Below are 26,599 nucleotides of genomic sequence, written 5' to 3' on the forward strand. Positions count from 1 at the left end.
GAAGTTGAGAGAAGGATTTGATCTTGGTCTGAGTCTGGAGTGAGTTCGATCCTTCTTCCTCTGACTAGAGTGTGGTGAAGGGGTTGTTGAGGATCTGGAAGAATCATGAACTCTGGAGTGAAATTCAGTCAATTCTTATTGCTGCCAAGGATAACATGATAAACCATCGATCAAGGTTAAAAATACCTTAAGACGGTATCAAGCAACCAAGAGAGCATTTTTGTTTGTTTTGTTTTGTTTTTCACTCAGAGAGACAAACCTGCATTGGAATCCTGGCCTTACCTCACTGGGTGGCCATGTACATATTTAACGTCTCTCGCCATATTTTCTACATCTGTGAAATGGAGATAATAAGATTCATTAATCAAGGATCCATAGATGAAATGCACATGTAGAACTGCCTGGCACATAGTAAATAGTAAATATGAGCTGTTACCCCATCTGAGGGACACAATCCAGTTAAAAGTTGACGCATGAGCTCAGAGTGGCAATATTCAGCTTGGTGTTATGTACCTTAAAAAAAATTAGAATGTTAGTCTCTATTACAGACATCTTGAGATAAAAATATACCAATTTGTTCCAAGTTTTTCCTTTCCCAGGGGTTTTAACAGACTCACAGGTCCTATTTTGATAACCTACTGTATTTGTCTCGGCATGCACTTAAAAAAGTAACAAAAATAAGGGTTCTTCAGCCTCAGCTTTGTAGATGTTTTACATGGGTATTATTTTTCAGACAATGAATGGTATCTGATTATTCTGGGAAAATCAGATTTGACTTGGGGTTTCCTTTTTGGCTTTTATTTACAAATCAAAACAATGTGCTAAATAGCAAGTTGAAAAGAATTTTTCAAGCACATTGTTACGTCTCCAGAGGAAGAAGCTATAACCTCAAATAAACTTCCTGTTCTTAATACATATTCTAATTTCTAAAAAAAATTTCTCTCTTAAAAGTAGATTTGACTTTATATGCTTTAACATTATTTTTATTATTAGAATTCATTAGTTGTGGATTACAGCAAAAATTATTTTACTATTATGTCTGTAGCTATGAATCCTGTGAGTTTTCTGGCTACTCTATCTCCTAAACAGCAAGGAAGAGAAATAGTCACATGATCGTTACACTTCAGACTTTACAGAGGTCAGTCACTCTTAGTCAACACTAACAGGGAGGAAGCAAAATGTATGACTGTCAGCTACGATGCATCTGGCCTCTGAATAGAAATATCTGGTATTCTTACAGACTGCAAGTTTCTTATCTTGATAAATCCAAATTAAGGTAAATTTCAATGCAGAAAAAAATTGAAAGGTTATCAGAAAGCATTTTGACTGCATGGAATTACACATGGAATTACATAAAAATATGCAAAGAAAGCTCTTGTGTTGGCAATCATAATAAATATGAATTTATACCCTTCTGTTCATTTCAGTTATTCAACAATTACTTATTGAAACTTACTATGTCGTATGTTCTATATTGGGTACAAAAGACAAAAAATGAATACCTCACAGTGCCTTTCTCTCAAGGATTTAACTATCCAAAGAGACAATTAACCAGTCTATTTCCCCCTTATGAATGTAAATTATAAAAATGGATTTTCTTTAGCCAGGAATTCACTCAGCATTAAAAATATATATATTTTTCTTTCTCTGTTTATGTGACTTCCAGAATTTTGGCACCAATCTAGGTTCTGGATTTAGCCATCATCATGTGTAGCCCAGACAATAATTACTAAAATAACCTCCTGGTGGATATCTCCACCAGAATAATTCTAGACATTGTAAACTTAATGTTCTCTCCAAAGCTCTACCCTCAAGTTTTCTACTCAATTCATCAGTGTTCTCAGGTCCTAAACGTATGAATCATTATCCTTTTTTTACCTCCCTAATCTAACACATCAGCCAATATGCCGGTTCTGACTACTTCTCATTTCTGCCATTTAACTAGTCTAAACACTATAATTTCTCACCTTGGTTTCTACATAGCCTCACAACTGATCTCTTAGTTTCCACTCCCACACCTATGTTTGCTCAGGAACTGGAGTAACCTCTAGATCATGTAAATTGGTCATATCCCACAAAACATGATTTATATAATTTGCCTTAACTTCTTCCACCTCTAGCCTGCTTTAAACACTTCAGTGGCTTCTATCACAATTAGAATAAAATGTAAACTCCTTACAACATCCCATCCCAATATCTATGACCTCACTCATTTCTTAATTTTATACTCTTTCAGTTGTTTACTGTGCCCCCCGATCTTACTCTTAACAATGACACTGATTTTTTTCTTTTCAAAATACAAGTCTTTTTAGCTACAATTTTTTCTTGAAGTACTGCTTTAGCTGCACTCCATCTATTTTTGTGTGTTTTATTTTCATTTTCAATCATCTTAAAGTATCTTCTAATTTCCCTTGTGATTTCTTCTTTGACCCATTGGTTATTTGGGAGTGGGTTGGTCTAAGTTCCACATATTTGTGACCTTGCCAAATTTCCTTCTTTGACTGATTTCTAACATCATTTTATTATGCTTAAATAACATGCTTTGTAAAATTTCTACCCATTTAAATTGATGGAGACTTGTTTTACATAATTTGGAGAATGTCCCCTGTTCAACTGCAAAGAAATTATGCCTTTTGTTGAATGAAATGTTCTATAGATGTCTACCAAGTCTAGTAGTTTATGGTGCTGTTCAAGTGCTATTTTTCCTTGTGGATCTTCTTTCTGATTATTTTCACTACTGAAAGTGGGGTATTGAAAATTCAAGCTATTATTAAATTTTCTATTTGTTCTTTTAATTCTGTAAGTTTAGTTTCATGTATTTTAGGGGTCTTTGGTTAATAATTGTTAGTAATAATTTTTATCTTAAAATATAGATTCCCAGAAATACATTTTTCACTTTTCAACCCCCCCTGTGGACATCTATTCTGTTAGCTTTTCCTTTTAAGTTTGCTGGTCAACTTGTTTGCTCCAATTTTCATTGCTGCCACAGGCAGCTACAATGGTAAAGAATTGCCCCTAATTGTTTTCCTAAATGCCCAAAGGGAAAGCTGTTCATCCTAGGTGAGGTCTGAATTAAGTCAAATGGACACATGTCCTATTTTTCCAGGCAACTTCACACAGGTCAATAGTGACAATTCTTTGGAAATGAGACTTTGGAGGGATTCCAATCCTATTCTTTCCTCTCTACTTGATGCTAGTTTGCTTCTGTTACTATGATTGTGCACCTGTGGTTTCCAAGGCTACTAGAGAGCTAGGGAAAGAGGATGGGAATAGGGCAAGTTACAAGCACCACACGATTTGTTGAACTTACCTAGATTTAGCCATTTATCCTGAATAAATAAATGTCCTTAGATTGTTGCAGGCTTTTGGTTAGCTTCCAGAGTTCCAAAAATGTTGACTTTGACAGTTTTTGCCAGTGCTTTCATTACATGAGTAGACTAATTCTGTGTCCCATCTTAACACAAATAAATTCCAAGAAGTTCAGCTTTCATCTCCTCTTGCTTGTTGAACAGAAAGAACTGTACCATGATCTAAGCAGTTTTCATATATGGTCCATCTCAGAAACATGAAGCCATCGTTAATGTTTGAGCAAAAAAGGAAAAAAATTATCAGGCCTAAGAAAGGTTCAAAACAGAGGAATTTATCTCTCAAGTCAGGGTAAGATTGACCCCAGTGAAAGAGAGAACATACATTAATTGAAAGCCATTTTTATTTTTTAAATTTTTTTACATTTATTTTTTCATTTTATTAAAATTTTGTAATGTTTATTTTTTTTTTTTATTTTTTTTTTTTAAATTTTTTTTTCAACGTTTATTTATTTTTGGGACAGAGAGAGACAGAGCATGAACGGGGGAGAGGCAGAGAGAGGGCGACACAGAATCAGAAACAGGCTCCAGGCTCTGAGCCATCAGCCCAGAGCCCGACGCGGGGCTCGAACTCACGGACCGCGAGATTGTGACCTGGCTGAAGTCGGACGCTTAACCGACTGCGCCACCCAGGCGCCCCATGTTTATTTTTTTATTTATTTTTTAATATGAAAAATATTGGCAAATTCATTTCCATACAACACCCAGTGCTCATCCCAACAGGTGCCCTCCTCAATGCCCATCACCCACCCTGCCCTCCCTCCAAACCCCCATCAACCCTCAGTTTATTCTCAGTTTTTAAGAGTCTCTTATGGTTTGGCTCTCTCCCTCTCTAACTTTTTTTCTTTTTTCCATCCCATTTTTAAAAAGAAAAGTGTAATTTAAAAAGACAACAACATGTTCCGTCAAGGAACAGTTGATAAATGGCATCAGGATACTGCTGAGAGGTACAATTGGAGTTCATGATTGTCCAAGTACAGACCATTACATGAGATCCTTTACCTGTTCAACTTTCTCTGGACATACATGCGTTATCCTTATTTATAGCTTTTTAAGTTAATTTGTACAATAATGAAATCCACAGGCACCTGGGTGGCTCGGTCGGTTAAGTGCTTGACTTCAGCTCAGGTCATGATCTCATGGTTTGTGAATTCGAGCCCCGCATCAGGCTCTGTGCTGACAGCTCAGAACCTGGAGCCTGCTTCAGATTCTGTGTCTCCCTCTCTCTCTGCCCCTCCCCCACTCATGCTCCCTCTCTCTCTCTTTCTCTCTCTCTCTCTCTCTCTCGCAAAACTGAATAAATAGTAAAAAACGAAAAAAAAAAAAAAAGAAATCCAGGAGGCACAAGGATAAAGAATGGAATAGACACTATTTACATTCAAACTTCATCTCTTGGGTCAACATTCTTAATGCCCATACTGAAGAGGACAGACTTTAGAAAGATACAAATTCCCACGATCTCATAGTCCGTGAGTTCGAGCCCCGCGTCGGGCTCTGGGCTGATGGCTCAGAGCCTGGAGCCTGTTTCCGATTCTGTGTCTCCCTCTCTCTCTGCCCCTCCCCCGTTCATGCTCTGTCTCTCTCTGTCTCAAAAATAAATAAACGTTAAAAAAAAATAAAAAAGAAAGATACAAATCCTAATTCAAATTCTACCTCCTTTACTTAATAGTTCTGTGATATTAACCACGTTACTTACTATTTGGAAACCTCACTTTTCCCTTTTGTAAAATGTAGAATTTATGAGACATAAACAAAATAATCTGTGTAAAGTTCTTAGCTCACTTCCTAATTCATAATGAGTACTACATGAATGGCAGCTGTAATTAGTGTATTGTCTATAGTAAATGTCTGTGCACATAAATTAGGAGTTCTTCTAAATCAGTAGTTTTCATGATAATATAATTTAAAATAAGATCTAGTCCACATGTGAATGAATCATATACAACTTGATAATAGTTAATGTATATGATACAATTACTACGTGAGCATTATGAAACTATGGTTCTATCATTCCCGCTTTTCTGTGTTATTGGAGAAAATAATCCAGTTTTTTTTTTAAATGAGAGACTGATAATTTTGTTCATTATCTTGCTGCTTTATTACTCTTGTCTCATGTCCCCATGAGAAGTCTGAATTGTTTTCTAACACAGCATAATGTTTTTCCTTCTTTTTTATATTACGCTTGTTTTTGTTTGTTATTAGATCAAGTAAACTACCCCGGGAGAGTCTTGCCATCATTCACTTTGACTTCTGTATCATTCTTCATTCAAACTCAAATATGTAGTTTACATCTGCAGCATTGTTATTGCTGTAGTTCTTTCTTTCCTAACAGCAACAATGATAACATCACTACCGTTCATGGAAGATTCACTATGGCCTAAGTACAGTCTCAGGGATAGTAATAGCAATATACAATATTTATTTAGATCCAATCTCTGGGGCACCTGGGTGGCTCAGTCTGTTGAGCTTCCAACTTTGGCTCAGGTCATGATCTCACGGTCTGTGAGTTCAAGCCCCATGTCGGGCTCTGTGCTGACAGCTCAGAGCCTGGAGACTGCTTCAGATTCTGTGTCTGCCTCTCTCTCTGACCCTCCCCCCGTTCATGCTCTATCTCTCTCTGTCTCAAAAATAAATAAACATTGAAAAAAATTTAAAAAAAAAGAAAGATCCTATCTCACTGATTTTGGAAACAAATATATTAAGGGATTATTATTCTTATTTTATGAATGAGAATACTGATATTCAGAAAAATATAGAGGTCAATGATTGGACAGGTTCAATTTGAATTTTTCCTTTTAGTTCCAAATACAAGTTCTTTCAACTTACCGTATAGCTACTTCCTATAAACGCATCCAAAAAGATTCTTCTTGCAATCATAACTGTTACAAAGATCTCCAGTGATGTTGAAGTGACATTATAATTTACTCTTAAATGTAAAAAAATAAATAGTTTTAAAATAAGTGTTATCTCTAGGATTGTCCTGCATTACTCAGAACTCCGTTCTCGTTGATTAATTCTTCCTTTCTCCCCTCAAGCATATCTTGCCTTTCCTACCTTGTTCCTTTACCCACCGCATCTGATGTTAAATATACTTAATGATTTTATGGTCGTTATCATATAAATTATTCTATATTTCCCTCTCATGTTTTTTGTTGTTTTATAAGTTCTCAAATCACTACCAACCCTGTGTCAGTTAATATGGTCACACACACAATACACACACACACACACACACACACACACACACACATACACGAGAAACACTACTGAACAAACCACCTGTAAACTGAATGAGTTAAAAAACATTTTATTTTCCCACAGTTTGGGGGTTAACTGAAGGTAAGCAGACTTGGCTACATTTTGTGGCACTAATCTGTCTTCCTTCTACTGCAATAGTTGATTTGCTGGGCATGTTTTTGTTGTGATAATAATTCACAAGAGAGGGACCTCAATGCTGTCAGCACTTTTTAAACCTTTGCTTCTATAATTTCTATTAAAATTCTGTTAGCTAAAGCAAGTCACATTGCTGAGTCCACGGAATAGGAGTGAGACAAGAAAATAATTTTAGACAGGATTTAATATACCACCAGCCAGAAAGGTATTATATATTTCTACAAGGTACCCTAAATGGTCTGAGTCTTGGACAAATATGTAGACTGTATAGTTGGCATTTCATTTCCATATGCGAATGATACCTGACATACAAGTCAGGGCCAATTCATCTCTGTCATAGTCCAGGAAGAGGCATCACCACAAAACTTACCATCAGCCTCACCTATTGAGAGCGAAATAATGTTAATTAAAAAAAAATTTTAAAAGAGACATAATTTTCAGATAATTTAGTCTTCCTCCCTACAATTAATGATGAAAGAAGATAGACGTAACTCATTAACATAGTAGTCTTCTTACTTGTTTACCACACAAATAAATCGATCATCTTCCTCCAGTCCACACTTCTTGGGTGTGTCTCATATAAAGAGTGGTTAGTTTATTGGAAATGCATAGATGGGGTAAGATAATATAATTTAGTTGAAGATAATTTAACTTATTAGTCATTGGGACACCTGGGTGGCTCAGTCAGCTTGGCCTCTGACTTCGGCTCAGGTCATGATCTCACAGCTTGTGAGTAGGAGCCCCACTTCGGGCTCTGTGCCGACAGCTCAGGGCCTGGAGCCTGCTTCAGATTCTATGTTTCCCTCTCTCTCTCTGCCCCTCCCCTATTTGCAATCTGTCTCTCTCTCTCAAATAAATAAACATTAAAAAAATTTTTTTAATAAAAAAATAAATTGTCAGTTATCAAATTTCTCATGTTATTTCCAAAGTACCTCTTTAACAGTGCTCTAGGTGTTTCCTAACTATATTATATTTTCTGTCCCCAAATAATTCTCACTTCCATGTGTTCTGCCCATAAGGAACTGCAAAAAAGTAGCAAAATAAGGCAAGGTGATAAATTGTGACTAATAGAAACTTTATGGTGATAATTTGACTTAAGATAAAGTTTAAATTGTGTTTACAAAACCGATAAAGCCGAAGCTTTTTCTTTTGAGATACATATATTTTTTTCTAAATTTATTTGGCCTAGAATGAGGGACTGTGCTTTTACAAGACAACAGTTATTTATAGTTTATTCTTAGGGACATATAAGACTACAATCATCCAATTATTTATATATTCCTAGATACATATACATTCATCTTGAAAACATGTATGTACAGATTTTATGACTCAATAGTTTTACATGTCCTTCATATGCTAAATATGCCAATCCAATAACACATACACCAAAAGCATAACCATTAATAACCTTATGAAAGTATAATTTAAATAGCTTTATAAATAGTCACTCTTCCACTTGCCAGTATCTCTTAAAAATACGTAATTATCAGATTGATGCTATAGTAACTGTCAGTGTTACTAATGGCAACCAAGGAAAATAATCTTGCAGTTCAGCAATTAAAAAAGGCTCATAGGGGCGCCTGGGTGGCGCAGTCGGTTAAGCGTCCGACTTCAGCCAGGTCACGATCTCGCGGTCCGTGAGTTCAAGCCCCGCATCAGGCTCTGGGCTGATGGCTCAGAGCCTGGAGCCTGTTTCCGATTCTGTGTCTCCCTCTCTCTGTGCCCCTACCCCGTTCATGCTCTGTCTCTCTCTGTCCCAAAAATAAATAAAAAACGTGGAAAAAAAACAAAACAAAACAAACAAAAAAAAAGGCTCATAATAAAAAAAATTGGAAAAAAAATCTTCTCAGATTACTTCTAACAATATTATGAAAGACAGCAGAGAGGACATTTTGGAAATGTACAAATCTTGTGTCAATTTGTTAACATGGTTCTAAGGCTAGTTTTAATTTTCCCAAAGAAGCTGAGCCAGAATAATTAATAGGTTCTAATTATTATCTAGATGTAGTTGTTGATTCATTATTTGCATCATTTGAAGCAAGGTTGTATAACTTCTGATGATTTATTTAATTTTTAAAGGATGTGTGCTTCTCTTACAGTAGAAATACGTATCATTTGGGAATATTTTTAATGCTGAACACAAATTATATCTTTGATTTAAAGCTGCAGTTTATTTTGAAGAACATATTAGAAACTAACGAACAAAATTTTGTTTTTTAAATTATTTTAATTTAACGAAAACATAAAGAAACTTACTTGTTCAATTTCTAGATCCACTATTTTAAATTTTTAAATACTTTCAACAATACAACAAGAGTATGACACTTGCCTATCTGTAGGCTAAAAAATCAATAGTGACTCACTGTTGTCATAGTCACTGTGTGTGTGTATGTGTCTGTGTGTTCATAGATGAACTAGAAGAGGGAAATATTGAAGACATATATTCATCCAATTGTCCTTAGTTGAATTATTTGCAAAGGTGGCAAAATTTAATTTAAATTAAGTTTGAATTCTTGACTGTCCCTGTAAATGTATTCCAAAGATTGTATTATGATGCATTCTTAAAACAAAAATTATTGTGTGTACCAGTAATTCTCTGTCACAAGCCCAGCAAATCAGTTTGGGGACTAGAAATAGCCAATCCCCTTCAGACCATCAAAGAATTTACAAAGGTTGAAAAGACTGAAGATTCATCAATGTGTCACAAATAGCTATCATTCAGGCATTGAAGGAGTATCTGTCAAAAGCTTTCAGATGATTTTTTAAAAGAAACTAGTTAATTTCCAGCACTGAAAGAAAATGAAAAGGGGAGGGGCTTCCAAAAGAGAAAGTACACATAAAATCCTGGAATTAAAAAAAAAAAAAAACTTTTTATTTTTTTAAGTTATCTCTACACTCAAACTCACAACCCAGAGATCGAGAGTCACATGCGCCAGCCAGGTGTTCCTGGAATTTTTTTGATATGCTGGAAGATGATAGTCAATTTTCAACATGCAGATAATTTCAAGATCATGAACAAAGACTATGAGCGGCAGTCATCTGATGTTGTGCATACTTGTAGCAGTGACTCAGAAGATGATTTAGACTGAATAAGGAAGAGATTTAAATTTCATGATATTAAAAATGAAAATGGTCTGTGGTTATATGGAAACAAATACTCTGCTGCAGTTGTTTTAAATGTTTATATTTAATGTAGTGCTTTTTTTTCCCACTGAGCTTCCAGGAAATGGCTGATGTCTTACAATTGATAACGTTTGCAAATTGAGGAAACATGGTACTTATACTTCACAAAGCAAAATACCAGCAAAATCACATCGTATTTGTAAATGCTCTAAAAGGATTGAAATCACATTTGTTATCTTGCAAAGGCAGAAATTTTTCATATGATTCTGTTTGATCCATTCATTTGTATAGAAAAATTTGTATCACAGATAAAGCATATGTGAACTTCATCTTCAACTAATTATGACAAAGTCAGTAACATATTTTCTTTTCGTATTTCTTCCTATACACCCCTCGTGTTATAAGGCTTATAGTACTCTCTTTTACTTTATATTTCTTATTGTACTAACAGGGCAACATACAGCTATTCCGGGGCTTCTCAACCTCAGCACTAACAAATATGGGTCCGATAATTGTGGAAGGCTCTCCTGTGCATTGTAACATAGTTAGCAACATCTCTGGCCTCTACCCACTAGATGTCAGTAGCAAACTCCCCTTTTCCCAGTTGTGATAACCCAAAGTACCTCTAGATACTGCCAAATGTTCTCTGAAGAGTAAAGTCACTTTAGCTGAGAACCATGAATCTATTTAAGTACTTAAGTGACTTAAAAGTTAACATATAGAACTATGACTCAAAACCCTAATGTATTCATCACTTATAGTTGATGTGATCTTGGGCCTCAGTTTGTTAACCTCTGAAATGTAAATAATACATTTCTTGGACAATCGTTTAGAATTACATGGAATAAAACATGTTTAGAGTAACAATTTATACTTTTTACTGTAAAGATTTGAAAGTAGTATCTAGAGACAAAAGGAAAAGAGATTATATTACAATGTGTTTATGTATTATGATTTCAGCTCAAAAGTTTTGAAAATTATTTGTTATATCTTATAGAACCATTATCAGCATATTTTCTTTCTGCACCTCTTGTTCTTTTCATACATTTCCTTAGACCTAATACTTTGTAGGTATACAGAACATGTGACCACCTTCTTTGTTATAGTTCCTCATGTAATTAAGTAGAACTCAAGTCACACTTCACACTTACTATAATTATACTCAATTATGTGTGTTATTTTATGCTTTTATTATACACCCCACTACTCTTTTAACCTGATTTATTTCTCTTCATGCCTTGACTTCCAACTTTTTTGTCGTTTGTTTATTTTAATAGGGAACTAGGCACTGGGAGTGATATCCATTTGGCTGTATCTTAGCTTTTATTGATCGATATACCTTAAGCCTATCCAAGTTCTTAGTCTCCTCTGTCCTAATTATTAGCCAACTTTTGGTGGTCTGGTTTGACTCAGGTGGTCTGGAAAGAATGGAAGCAGGACGAACTATTCAGAGATGGTTTCAGTAATCTATACGAATAATGACAGTGTGGGGCTCCTGGGTGGTTCAGTTGGTTGAGTGTTTGACTTCGGTTCAGGTCATCATCTCACTGCTCATGCGTTCAAGCCTTGCGTTGGGCTCTGGGCCATTGGCTCAGAGCCTGGAGCCTGCTTCAGATTCTGTGTCTCCTTCTTTCTCTGCCCCTCTCCTGCGCGGTCTCTTTCTCTCTCAAAAAAATAAACATTTTAAAAATTAAAAAAAAAAAAGAAGAATGATAGTGCAATAAAGAAGAGATCACATGGATGCAAATCTGACTGGATGCTAGTGAGGAACAAGATGGTGGCACCAGAGGTAATTGATGGTTTGGAGGACATCTATAACTTGTTAAATTAGGAAATAATGGGGGGAAAGAATAGCCAGAAATGATGAGGTGTTGAGTTTTGAGCAAGCTAAGTTTGAGGATTAAGTAGAAATTCCAGGCCCAAATATGTAGTACACACTTGGAATAGACATACATACCATCTAGAACTTAGTTTTTACCCAAAGCTAAACATTTAACATATATATATATATAATATATATATATATATATATATTTGGGTATATATTATATATATATATATTTGGGTATATATATATATTTGGGTATATATATATACATCTACATATGTATATACACAGTATATATACACACACGCACACACACATGTGTGTATATATGCACATATGTAAATATCTAAATACATGTTGTGTGCATATGCATATGTATGTATGCATATACACATGTGTTAATGCTTTAAGATGGATTAAAAAGATCAAATCCTCAGGCACTGAAATTATCAGTATCATATAAGTCTTCTCAGATAGCCCTATGAATTTTAACGTCTTGAATAAATGAATGTTACTTGTGAAAAAAATCAGCCATTATATGATTGCTAATGGCAAGAAGATGACAATGTACTCTTAGCACATATTACTACGGTTCACAGACCATGACTTTGTGACAGCTGTATAATTTTAGTGAAATTATGAAGTAGAACAAAGCCTTGTAATGTTGGAAGAAAATGCTTCAAAATCTTTGTCTTCAAAAGTCTTTGAACTAAAAGACTTTCTGTAATAACACAATTGATACTGGTGAACACCTCTTTTCAGATGTGTGTGTGTGTGTGTGTGTGTGTGTGTGTGTGTGTAGTAGGAGGAGCTGTCATATATTTCCTCACTCACATTAATTTCTAACTTCATTTATACTAGCATAGCTAGTTAGATCTAAATGGATGACCAGAACTTGCTTCTTCTTTCATACCTCCCAAAAGTTAATTCTAAGAATTTAACTAAAATTTCTGATGTTTCTACAAAAGTTAAAATCAATCCTTTACATAGTTTTCCTTCCATTAGTCTCTTTCGCTAATTTGATTAGAGATTATGAAAAAGACCGACACAAATGTCTGAACCTAATACTTATATTTGATGATCTAACACAATGAAGCTTCAAACTTCAGAAGGATAATGAGCTAGCTGTCAATCAAGAGCAAAGAAGATGATACTTTGAATTATTTTAAATTAAAGGACATTTGTTAGTTCCATACATACAGCTTCCTTTTACATAATGTAATTGTACAGTTTGTGAATTAATACTATGGAAAATCTGCTAATGTAGTATAAAATTACTGTATATAGTTGTAATAGACAGATGTGCATGTATACACACATGAAAAACTCAGAGTACTCGTTGGGTAATAATAAAAATGTTCATAAACCTCATAGTCCCTTTGAGTTGGTCTATCAGGGAGATTTTTTCCCTTGCTCTGGATATAAAGTAGGACATTTCCATGATTTTTGGTTTAATCTTAAATAACGAAAAGTTCTGCTATTACTTTAACTCATAATCTTGGCCTCAGTTCAATTGTTAAAAGTGTCCAGTCTTATGTCACAATGCAAACTTTGAACATGCTTAAAGTTAAAACCACTCTCACCCAGAAGCAGTTTCTGCTAATGGAAACAAAAGAAGGGAGATAAGGTACTTCTTTTATGTTTTCTTAGTTTAAGCTTCCATTGTTCTTCTGCCTGATTTACTTCAATTTCTGACTTTTCTGGAGACAAACCAAGAGAACAGCTAAAAAGCATGAGGATAAAAGTTCTTACTGTACTCACAGTGTTTGTAAAATGGCTTAATGCTCTCTGAGTCAGGTAAATGTTCTAAACTGAAAGGTTTCATGGATCATCTCCCCCCCCCCCGCCTCACTTTTTATTTTATTTAAAATGGCAAGTTAATGTAATTGTATATATACTTATAGATATTCCATATATCTTTTCATTGCCAATAGTACTTTTTTTACCTCTTACTTTTTTGTATAAGCACATTCACCTTCTACCAAATTAGAAGCGCTTGAAATTCATCCTTATTTTTTTCATCCTTCTTCCTATGCATAGCAAATGTGTCTGTAAATTAAATAACAACAAAATTTAACTGTTGCATTGTTATCCCTAAATACTCTGTATAAGTTCTAGGATACGATTGTTCTAGGTTGTGATTCATTTTCTTGAATACTTCATTGTTCCTATCACTAGATAGAAACTAGAAACATTTTAGTGGATTTTCTGTAAAATGATGAATTTTCTTTCTAATAGATGTCCCCTATCAACATCACAGAGTATTATTGCCAGGATCTCATCACTCTTCCAAATGGTTGTTTTGAGAAAAATTGAAAATGATTAGGAGCCAGCTCTCTCATATAACTCATATCTAGTCAGTGGAAAACACCCATTTCCCCCACTATTCTGGGAATGAGCTCTACCAAAATGGGTCAGTACATTTCTGCCTTCCAGATGTTTCTACGCATAAGCAAGTCACTAGTTCAGTGTCCTTCTAATTGCAGTAGATGTGTATCAAGTGTTGTAACACTGAAGCTCTGCTGCCTTGACCTGCTGCAAAGAGGTCAGAATTTCCACCACTAGATTCTCTGCAAGGAGAGAGTCATCATAGTCCAGACATCTCCAAAGAATTCCTCCTCACATATCCTCTCTCCATTTCCATTGTATTGGTTCTGTGACTGGTACCTTTGATGTGGATGACAGATGGAGAGTGGTGAAGCAAGCCCTTTGCCTTCCTTCTGGAAATGTGTTTCATGTTCTGACTTGTAATATGATATATGAAATCTCTTATAACTTAGTGTGTCACTCAATATTTCTAACGCAACATCCTGCTTCACTGAAGCAATGACTAATTGACACCAAGGCAAGACATGTACCTTATAATAGAGGAAATTATCTCTGCAGAATCTAAGAAAAAAGTTCCTACAAATACCTCACTCTCTGAACTTAAGAAAATATCTGAACTTCTCTCATGTGTAGTTTATGGCGGTAAAAATATCTGTTAAAATATGAACACAGAAATTATCTGCAATAATAATACAAAAAGTAATTGTTATCCACAAAGTCTTGCGTTAGATTTATTTTGCATATTATTCATCAGTAATTGAAAGAACAATGTTTTGGGGCACCTGGGTGGCTCAGTCGGTTAAGCGAATAAGCGTCTGACGTCAGCTCAGGTCATGATCATGATCTTGTGGTTCACGAGTTTGAGCCTCGCATCGGGTTCTGCGCTGACAGCTCGGAACCTGGAGCCTGCTTCAGATTCTGTGTGTCCCTCTCTCTCTGCCCCTTTCCTACTTGTGCTCCGTCTCTGTCTGTCAAAAATGAATAAACATTAAAAAGAAAACAAAAAGAAAACAGATTGTTTTAAAATGGTTAAAATGGGATCCTAGGTGGCTCAGTCAGTTAAGGCATCTGACTCTTGATTTTGGCTCAGGTGATGATCTCACATTTCATGGGATTGAGCCATGTACTGGGCTCCATTCTCACAGTATGGAGCCTTCTTGGAATCCTCTCTTTCCCTCTCTCTCTGTCCTCGCCTGCTTTTGCGCTCTCTCTCTCTTTCTCTCTCTTTTGCTCAAAAATAAATAAGCTTTAAAAAATAAAGTAATAAAATAAAATAGTTAAAACAGTTAAAACACTCAGCTTAGATTGGGGCAAGAGAATCCTGAAACATTCAAAGTTGAGAGCAATGTCTCAGTCACTACCATAAGGAAGGATATCTCTCTAAAAAGCTCAGAATTAACCATCTGCAGCATGAGAGCACTTTTAGGAGGGCATGAAAGCAGAAAGAACAATAGAAAATATGATGGACACAGTAAATTTCACTGAGGTTAATCTCTCCTGGTTTAATGAAAGACAAGATTATAAGCAAAGTTTTCTTATAAAACACTTTTTATCTCATAAAATTATTTCTAACATGGGCAACTCCATTATATTCAGGATATTCTCTATTAAATAACAGTATGAGAATTATTTTAGGGTATCCACCAGATATATATACACTAGAAAACTATATTAATATACAACGTATATATAATCTCTATATCTATCTGTAATATGTATTTCCCAAATCCCCAAAGTGAACTCATTAGGTAATTTAGCCTAACATTTATAATAACAATTAAAAGTCCTAATGTCTTAACAAAGCACAGTTTATAGCTCACTCATGTAGATTATTATGGCTCTACTTCACACAGCTCTTCAGGGACCCCAGCTTCTTTCTTCTAATGACTCCACCATTCCATAGGGTTATTAAATCTTGCATTGAATTAGATTGGGATCTTCTGTATCTTGCTGGCAGAGGAGGGAAGAGAGAGAGTAAAGATGGAAAGAAATATTTAAGGAACTATGTCTAGATGGTGTACATGAATTCTATCCACATCCTATTAGCCATCGCTTGGTCACATGAATGTAGCCTTCTTCTGTTCCCAAGAAGAACATGATATTAGGTTTAGTAAACACATACTGTTATACCTGCCATATTGAACATTGACCTCATTCTTTGCAAAAACAGTAAATTAATAATTAGAAAATAATTATTTAGAAAATGTTTCATAACTATGTCCTGGTTGTCACAGGCTGCAGTCAAGTTGTCAATTGAGCTGCATTCTCATCTTGTGGCTCAACTGGGGAAGAATCTACCTCCAAGCTCTTTCATGGTGATGACAGAATTTATTTCCTTGCTTCTGTATGGCTAAGGGCCCTGCTATTTTTGGCTATTGGTTGGACAGTGCTCTCAGATTCTGGAGGCTGCCCATAGTTCCTGGAAAACACTCCTAGTTCCTTGCCTGTGATCTTCTCCAACATGGCTGCAAGAAGAGTCTCCAGCTCCAGTCTGCTAACCTGGAATGTTATACACATAATGTAATCACAACAGTAACATCTTTACACACTTCCTATGTAACATAATGGAGTCACAGGAATGACATATTCTCACTTTTGCAACATTCTATTGTGATAAGAATGTCACTAGCCCTGCCCACTTTCAAGATGAGGGAATTACATAAAGATATGAACTCCAGGAGGGGAAAATCACTGGGAGATCACATTAGGTTCTGCTGCCACAATATGACTTGAATGATTAAAAGGTTATAAGACCTGAAGGAATCAAATAAATGGAGCCAGAAAAAAAATGTGTGTATATGTACTTAGCAGTTTTTGAGTTATGGGATTAAATATTTTTCCATTTTCCTGCATTCCATAGTTTCTGTTATGTGATTACATTATTTTTGTAATAAAAAGTAACTACATTTAAAAACTTTACCAAAAGCGGAGCACTGGGGTGACTCAGTCAGTAAGCATCAGACTCTTGGTTTCGGCTTAGGTCATGATCTTGTGGTTTGTGGATTGGAGCCCTGTACCAGGCTCTGTGCTGACAGTGCAGAACCTGCTTGAGATTCTCTCTCTCTCTCTCTCTCTCTCCCTCTCTCTCTGCCCCTCTTCCCAGCTCTATCTTTCTCTCACAAAATAAATGAATAGACCTAAAATTTTTTTTTTCACCAAAGAGAAAGTATAATATTGTCACTCTACCAAAAAACCCGGTTCTTTCAAAGGTTACCACTGATCTTTAAATTATAAATACAGAGTGCTTCGTTGTTGTTGTTTTTCAGTTAAATCTGCAATATTAATATTTTTAACTGCTCTCCCAAGTCTCTGAAATACTTTTCCTCTAAACTTCCTTGGTGTTGTTTGATTCTGATTATCCAGTCATTCTCCAAATTTTCTTATCATAGCTAGCACATTTTTATCCCTGACACTCTCAGTGAGGTACTGATTAAGGCTATATCTCTGATCACCTACCCTTGTCTCTCATTTATCTGTAGTAATCATATTCTCTCATCTGTTTCAATCATCAGTTCAATACAAATGACTCTTAAAATACTGTTTCCAGTAACTATATCCATCTGAAATTCCATACCTTTTTTAACTTCTATGTGAAAGTGTTTTTCTTTTAATTTAATGTTATGACTAGATATTTGTACCACATATCTTGCCACTGTGTCAAACTCTACAAAATAAATGAAAGTCAGAATTTCTATCATACTAGCTCTTACTACCAAATTACTTATGTTTAATGGTGCCATCATTCTCTCATGCATTCAATAATTTGCATATATCAGTCTGTCTTCTTTTATTCTTTTATTATTTTATGTCTGGAGCCTAGTTACTATGCAGGATACAAAAAACACATGAACTTTGAGCCTTACTGTAAGGGAAGAATTTGGCAATTAACCAGACATGGAAGAACAAATGATAAGTTCCCTGGAATGGAATGAAAAGCATCCTAAGGATGTACATATATATCTAATAGGACACTAATAGGAAGGATCAGAAGATGCCTCTGAACTCAGTCTGGATATCTTAGGAGAAAGGACCACTGAATTTGGTTTTGAACTTTGTTAGTCTATCAGCAAAAAAAAAAAAAAAAAAAAAAAGGTGTGGGAAAAGAAAGAGCTTCCCTGATGGAAGGAATAATATTTATATAGAGACATGAAATCACTTGAGCAGAAAACATTCTTGACTTAATTACTATTCCTCTGTTTCTTCCCAAAGTCAATTGTCATAGAGTCCTTCACTCCACCTTCAGAACATTCCTCCCACTTTTCATTTCCTTTGCCACCATTTGGTTTATACTTTCATTACCTTAATTACCTTCTAAAATTACTTTAATTACCTCCTAAAAGCCCTATCTCCAAATACAGTCACATTGGGGATTAAGACTTCAACATATAGGGCACCTGGGTGGCTCAGTTGGTTAAGCGTCTGACTTCAGCTCAGGCCATGATTTCATGGTTCATGAGTTCAAGCCCCACGTCAGTCTCTGTGCTGACAGCTCAGAGCCTAGAGCCTGCTTCAGATTCTGTGTCTCCCTCTCTCTGCCCCTCCTCCGCTCATACTCTGTCTCTCAAAAAATGAATAAATGTTAGAAAAAACAACAATAAATAAAATGAAATGACTCCTGAATACTTCTGTTGTTTATTACCTGCCCAGTCAATGGTATTCTGTTACAGCAACCTAAACAGTCTAAGAATGATTCTGAAGCTCAGTTGGAAGAGTAAAGGGAAAAATATCCAAGGACATTTTGAAATGAAAAATATAAGAATTATTTGTCCTAACATGTTAAATCATAAAATATTATTTTAAAAATATTACTAGATTAAGAATAGACACAAGGACCAAGCATTACCATATTCCAGTACTCACCAGGTCTCCTATGTCTAGTTCTTCCCCTTTTAATTCGTTAATATCTCTGGTTACTGCTTTACTAAAAAGTATAAATTCCTGGCTTAAATAAGATATAACTTGATTTCCCAATTTAGGCAAAAAAAATTGGATGGGGAATTCAGGGCTCTTATGGCACCTCCACATTCATTAGGATTTGAATAGCTTCTTTCTAGGCCTCAACAAGCAGTTGAGTGCCTGCCAGCCTCAACTGACAGTTCCTTTCTAACATTCCAGGATGGCTATTCTAGCTGTTTCCTTCACATCCTCACTTCAACCGTGGAGGAGGGGAAAAAGTGATGAGGGTACTTATACATATTATTTATGCTCATATCCCATTGATTCAAAAATAAACACATGGTTAAGTTCAGCTGAAGAATTAGTCTTTAATTAGGCAGACAGCAATGTGCACAACTGAAAATTTATTTATTGCAACAGAAGAAAAGATCAGCTGTTAGCGGTTGCAAACAGTTTTTGCTGAACTCTGCCCATTTAACCATTCAAATATATATGTGCACCTTCTTCCTACCTAAGAACAATTTTAAACTCTCCCCATAGGAAAATAATCCCAAAGCCCTACCCAGTCCTTTTATTAAGTTAAAAGTTTATTTTAAACTTCTCAAGTGGGTAAAAATGCTTACATATTTTACTCTAAATATTAGTGAACTTATAGGGAAACACATTCTCAAACTTGAAGAAAGAAAATTAGGATAGTTGAGTATTTTGAGAACATCATTTGATATATGTATTATGAATCCCCAAACTTCAGATACTTTTACCTAATATAATCAATGATCTAGTTGCAGATTGTTTTATCCAAAAAAAAATGTTTAGTGATAATTTGGGATTAATATAAATACCCAAGAAAAGATAAATGATTATATAAACTACAAAACATCTACTCAATGGAGCATTATACAGTCTTAGAAATCATACTTAAAGACAGTTTTTAATAAACATACCACATTAATTAATAGAGGAAAATATTAGGATGAAAAATTGCACATCTATTAATTTCTCTATAGCTAATAGGTAGAAATCTATACATACAAAATTTTATGTTCTATGTGATAATCTCATTGGACCCATTGAGTTTTATTTCAGAACTTTTTCATCTTCCCCAAGTGATTGTTAATATTTTTCTGAGGGTTTCTGAAGGTGTAGAATGCTTAGAACAGGTCCCTCACATTTTCCCTCCAAACCCCCTTGGTGGGTGTCATGCTGACCTTGTTGGAAATGATGCTTATAAAATCATCTCTCTCCTGGACCCAGCTAAACAGCTGGGCCTTAAAGGGGACAACAATAGTCACCTTTTTTTTTTTCCATTCTGTTCCAAGAAGAGAAGACAGGACCTTCCTTTGAACTGAATGACTTACATCTGCTTCTCATCATAAAGTTAAGATGGTCTTCCTTTCCCAGCAGGAATATTTACATCTCCATACTACATACTATAGAGACCAGAATAAACTTTCACCTGCTGTTAAAGATGGAAAGATAGTACATTATTTTTTTTATTAATTTCAGATGAATGTTTATCACCTACTAATTAGTAAATTCTACTTTAACTGAATGTGCTCAGCTAATTCTCTGCAAAACACTCTGAGGGATAGAAAAATAAAAGTTAGGATCCTGTCTTTAAATAATTAAACGGATGAGACTGACATATAATTATGCCTAGAGAAAAATGCAAACAATATGTAATTAGTTGCTAAATTGCATGGTATAGAATATAACTGTAATAAAAGAAGAGGTTAGACAGGATAATTTCTAAGGACCTTGACAGCCCTTAATGTTGGGCTCTTGCCATTGGTATACAGATATTTCAAGGGATTGAAATGACTTAAATAGTTTGAGCACCCCATGCTAATAGAACCATAATTTTCTAAATTTTATGTTTCAAAATGGAATTTCCTTCCAGACTCTTTTTCCTTTAAAGTGACATTTATGGAAGTCCAATTGATTATCCTTATCTTTTGATGTACAGTGTGCAGAATCCATGGTGATTTTGATCATATGTTAATGCAACAAGGCCCATCATCTCATATACCAACCACTGCCTACCATTTGTAAGTTGAGAATTACTATCCATATTTCACAATTGTTGAAAATAAATCCAGGGAGTTAAGATAGTTTGCCTGATCATACCATTGGTGATGTAAGAAACTGACAGAAGTTCCCAGAGCACTCAGGAAATGTCAGAGAATAGAAACTGGGTTGAGTGGGGACAGGGAGTGTGAAAGTTTGTTTTCAAATAGAAAACATTGCTTTGAAGAGTAGCATAAGTATACCAGAAATAAATCTAAGTTTGGAGAAGCAGGAAAAAAATGTCTCATATTGAACTTAAGAATGGAAAACCAACAAGGAGGAGAAATTTATGTTAAAGAACCAAAGCACAATAGAAGATAAGTCTACTAAGAAGCCATAAACGACTGTAGCAGGTCTCATTCAATTTCTGCCCATGTATTTTCTCTCTATCCCCATTTATCACCACTTCTATTCCCATATACTCTGGTCAAAAATGAGCATTTTTACATGTTATGCGAATTACAAATTCTTTTCATGCTGAGTCATTGTACCTGATCTTTTTTGTCCAATTACTATCCTAGTTATAACTAAGCATAGTGTATTCCTATCATAGAAGGATGATGTCATGAAAAGGTAATGTCAGGTTAAAAGAGAGAATTCTTACAAATTAAGAATATAATTACAGGCCATGTGGGTGGCTTAGTCAGATGAGTGTCCAACTCTTGATTTCAGCCCCAGGGTCATAGGATCGGGCCCCACATTAGGTTCTGTGCTGAGCGTGGAGCCTGCTTAGGATTCTTCCTCTCTCTCTCTCTCAATTCCTCTGCCCCTCTCCCCTACTTGCACTGTCTCTCTCTCTCTCTCTAAAAACAAAAGAATGCAATTACAGAAAATTTTTTAAAATAAAGCTAATCTTAATTCTTACCCATATAACTGCTATTGCATTCTGCCTCAAAGGAACAAAGGGACATTGTCCAGAAAAACCTGAATTTCTAAGCTAAAAGATCTCCTGAGTACCCAGTAGATTCTGAAATCTAACCCTGGGGAAAATGAAAAGACTAAAAGCTCCAGAGAGAGAAAGAGCAATTCAAAAAGTGATAATCAAGGTTGTGTGAATGGGAAAGATATAAGGTTTCTGATCTGCTAGAAATCAGTGAAATGATGCCTTTAGAGTAGTGAAAGAAAATGACTTGCAACCTAAAATTCTCTACCCAGTCTAGCTATCAATTTAGGAGGAGACTATAACAAAGACAGTTTCAAATGTGTAAATTATTTTAAGATAAAATATGACTTGTATAAACAGATGAAATAAATCAAAGATTTCATTTCACCCATTAATGATGTTAAAACCAGTTCAAAGGAGAATATGAATATATATGTAATAGGAATGCTAAAATTAATTTTCAATTATGAAAAATGTTAATGCTTACAGCAATATTAAGTTATGTTTGAGATTATCTTTTCTCCAAGGCAAAATCAATTGTATCTCTACCCGGTACATGGAAACTCATTTGCATTACCGTGGAGATGATCATTTGAATGACTATCAGGTTTGTACACCTTGGCTTGTACCTCTACACAATTACAGAACAGTTTAGTCAATGGGAAGATTATCAGAGGAACATACTCCTCTAGATCAGGCAATCCCTGAAGGGTTTGCTAGATAATGTCCAGAACTCCACTAAAAGGACACTTGGTAATTTTTTGGTCCATTTCCATGTCTGTGACATTTTTTCTGACATGAGAGAGAGCTCTCATTTTAAATTCTCAAGCAGTTAGGAAGCTATTTGAAACAGGATATTTAACAAAACAAGGAGTAACCCAAAAAAGAATAATATGATGTTTCTAGAAAATAGGTGATCTGTCCAGATCTGTTGTTCCATTGCTACAGAAGAGCAGAAAAGCTCCAGGATAACATCTAAGAATCAATCACAGGAGGTAATTATTCAGAAAGAGCAACATGAAAAATTTTACAGTGAAATTATATATTATCTATATATAATATAATTTGAGATCAGTATTCCCATGCTTTGACAGATCTGTTAGTGCATTTAGAAGAAAAATAGCACTAAATATGTAGAAAATTAGACAAATGAAAAATGCAATTGTTAATGCCAGGAAAAACTATTTAGTCATAATGTCAGAAACTATTTAGTCAAAGCTATTTTATATGAAAATAAAAATAAATATAATACAATGCTTGAGTGGATAATAAACCACATTTATATATCATAATAAAATCAGTAATGTCTATTAATTTAATGCATACTTATGATACTACTACATTGGGTTAATGGATGGTAGGGGAAGGTGCTTGAAATAAGAAGTCGAAATCATCACTTACTATAACAGGAAATGAATAAGCGATGTCTAAATTAGGTAGATCAGGAAATAAAACTTTAAGAATATTACTTTCAAAATAATGTTATTTTAAAATACTTGAAAAAAGTGAATGAAATGTTTGAAAATAATTGTCTGTGGAAAGAAGGTCTAGGTTGAAGTGAGAATTGAAAAGTGTGCTCTTAGTTTTCATTAAAAGTCTTAATTTTATTTTATTTTTCAATTATATGCATTTATATTGGCTTTTTTTAAATGTTTGCTTATTTATTTTGAGAGAGTGAGCATGAACAGGGGTGGGGCAGAGACAGAATCCTAATCAGGCTCCATGCTGTCAGCGCAGAGCCCCATGCAGGGCTTCAATTCACGAACCATGAGATCATGACCTGAGCCGACATGCAGTCAGACGCTTAACTGACTGAGCCACCCAGGCACCCTATATTGACAAAAATTTTTTAAAATAGTTCCAAGAAAAATGAATACAAATGTAACTACATAGTGTGTGTATAGTAGAAGCAGGATTTGATATATGTGGATGAAGCTGGGAAATTATTCTTGGTTGAGGTAATATTTGGTTTGGTACCTACAGTGAGATTCAGCATTTCCGTGATAGAAAAGAGAAACAACGGCTTTTTAGTAGAGAAAATATTATGTGAACTGATCTCTACCACTCAAATAAGTAATTATATTGAGTTATGAAGATAACTGTGAATATACTTTCATATTCAATTATCTCTGACATTTCCAGACTACTCACATAAAATTTAAATCTATATGCAATAAAATGCATAAAGGCTATATATTTTAAATTCCTTGTATCCTTGTTTATGTCGATTAGATTTGTCCATGTCTTTGCTTTTCTGATGTTCTAATATTTTAACTTGCATTTATCAGGAGAGAACACAAAGAATGAAGAATGAATTACATGTGGATTGACATAAAGAACTTTCACATTCTAGTATGGAAAACAAGTCTTTAATATATGCAAGCATATATTTTCTTATAAGCAGATGTTGACATTACAAAATAACAAGTAATTGAGCACAGATGGTGTACTTGGCATAGTAAAAATGTTTAAAGGAGTGTTAGCACTTAGCAGAAAGAACAGATTTCCTTTTCAGTTAGGATTCTTTCAGCATTAAGTATTCCAGATTTCTTTCTCACTAATGGCTCTTTGCAAAGGGAATGTTAGAGCTAGTATGAGAATAATATTATACTAAACATTAATGATAGATATAAAAGTGATTTTTATTCCAAAACAATCTAAAGGAACAATGCTATATAGCTTAAGTGCACATGATAATTAACATTATATTACATATGACTTGCATTTATAATTTCTATATCTTTTGTCTGCAGTTTTTATTTTAGTGATATGAATAACATTCATTTCTCTTAGTCATTGAGTAAATTCAGTCTAAGCTTGCTATGGTGATAGCTTAATATTTCTGATAATTGCAGGGAATTAACCAGCAGCAGAACAAAATAGTGTCTTGTTTCTCTTATTAATATTTCCTGTTAAAAGTATGTCTAACTACCTAGCCAAAATATGAATGGTGATAATTGAGGGAGAAAATGCTGGAAAAAGTAGTCTTAATTTGACCTATGAGACAGATAATGGTTTCAAATTAGCATTCTGTATTGCAAAATAATGTTAATTATCATTTTTAAACATAATACCGAGACATCCACACCATGTTCAAAGCATTGACTAAAAGTGTTAATAATTACATTTGAAGTTTTTTTTTTCTTTACAATGGAAGAGAAAAGGCAGACTATATTTCAAATTTCTGAGCTGTACCCAATTTTTCTATGTTCAGTTGAGAAAGAACTTGAATTATTTTGTCCCCCAAAGGCATGTCTTCCACACAAAGATTTTCCCATTGACTTCAAAGTAGGAGCCACAGGAGTGCATATTAACATTGAAACAGATGAAAAACAGATTCAAGTTTTGAATGAGCATGGCAAATTGAAAGGCAGCTAGTAGAAATAATCAGCAGATCAGTCAGGCTGACAGACCATTTGAATCTCTATTATATTAAAGTCAAATGAAGAGGATGAACATAATTTTTGCTATGAATGTGGAAAATTTCAGACAGTGGAAATGCACATCCATAAGACAGGGCAAAGAAGGAAGCATTTAACTCCTTAGATGCAATAAAATTTTACTATGATTAATGAAACAAGCAGGATAATTCTCACATTTCATGCTAAATCTCAGAATACAAAGGATTTTGGTGCCCTAACAGTTCTTAATCATTCCCAGAGAACTTTGTAAATAATAATGAGCTTAGAAAAGTTAGATAACCCAGGTACTCCTCTCCTGAGTAGAAGTTACTTTTTTAGAGAAGGATATGTCTCATATAAATCTCATAAGAAGCAAGAGGATAGCATGGGAGATTTATTTTGGGGAGCGTTGATTCAAATTCTTTGTACATATTTCAAAATTTTCTTTTAACTCTAGGGTAAAGGATTACTGATTAACTTGATTCATCAAATATTTATTGAACATGTTAAAAGAGTAATCTAGTTGCTGCAGAATAATCAGTGGGAAAGTCCCATGCAAAAGGTTTGAAGCCATTATAATGCAGGCGAACAGAAAGTGTGCCATTGGCAAAACAAAAATTTTGAAAAATTCCAAAAAATAAAATAAAATAAAAGCTAATGGAATTAAACAAATTCTTAAATCAGAACAGAGGAATCTACATTTGGAGGCCCCCAGGAGTAAACAAGGGATTTCCCACACGGGAGGTTTAGATAAGCTCCACATTCAATACCAACAAAAAACAGTTGCAGAAACAGCAATCATTAAGGTGTTCATTAAAGAACTCCATGCTTGTAGTCCTTCTTTTCCACATTGCCATGCAAACAGAAAAGTTATTTATGAGATATTGATGATAGAGCAATGTGGCTCAATCCCCTCTGGCAGTAGTTCTCAACCATGGTGGCACATTAAGCTAAGAGAGGGAGCCTTCACAAAGTACTAGTTCTTAGGGTGGACTCCTCAGACATTCTGATTCAATTAGTCTCCACAGGACTCGGTGTCAGTATTTTTAATCAAACTTCCCAGGTAGAAATTGTTAACAGTTTGGTGACTGGTGAATCCCCAGCATCTAAAACAATTCCTCATACACAGTAGGAACTCAGCAAATGTTTGCAGAGTGAATGAACAAATGAATGAAAATCAGATTGCTTTTGGAGGGAAATACCAACTCGATAGTTGTATATAATTGAAAGATAAGGTCACAGTTCTAAAGGAAAAAAAAAAGTAACCCTAGAATTTTATACACAATTGAATTATCAATAAAATGTGAAAAAA

This window comes from Lynx rufus, unplaced genomic scaffold (genome assembly GCF_022079265.1).
Source record: "Lynx rufus isolate CCGP_SWC_20201006 ecotype Redwood Valley unplaced genomic scaffold, mLynRuf1.p SCAF_7, whole genome shotgun sequence".
Classification (NCBI taxonomy): Eukaryota; Metazoa; Chordata; class Mammalia; order Carnivora; family Felidae; genus Lynx; species Lynx rufus.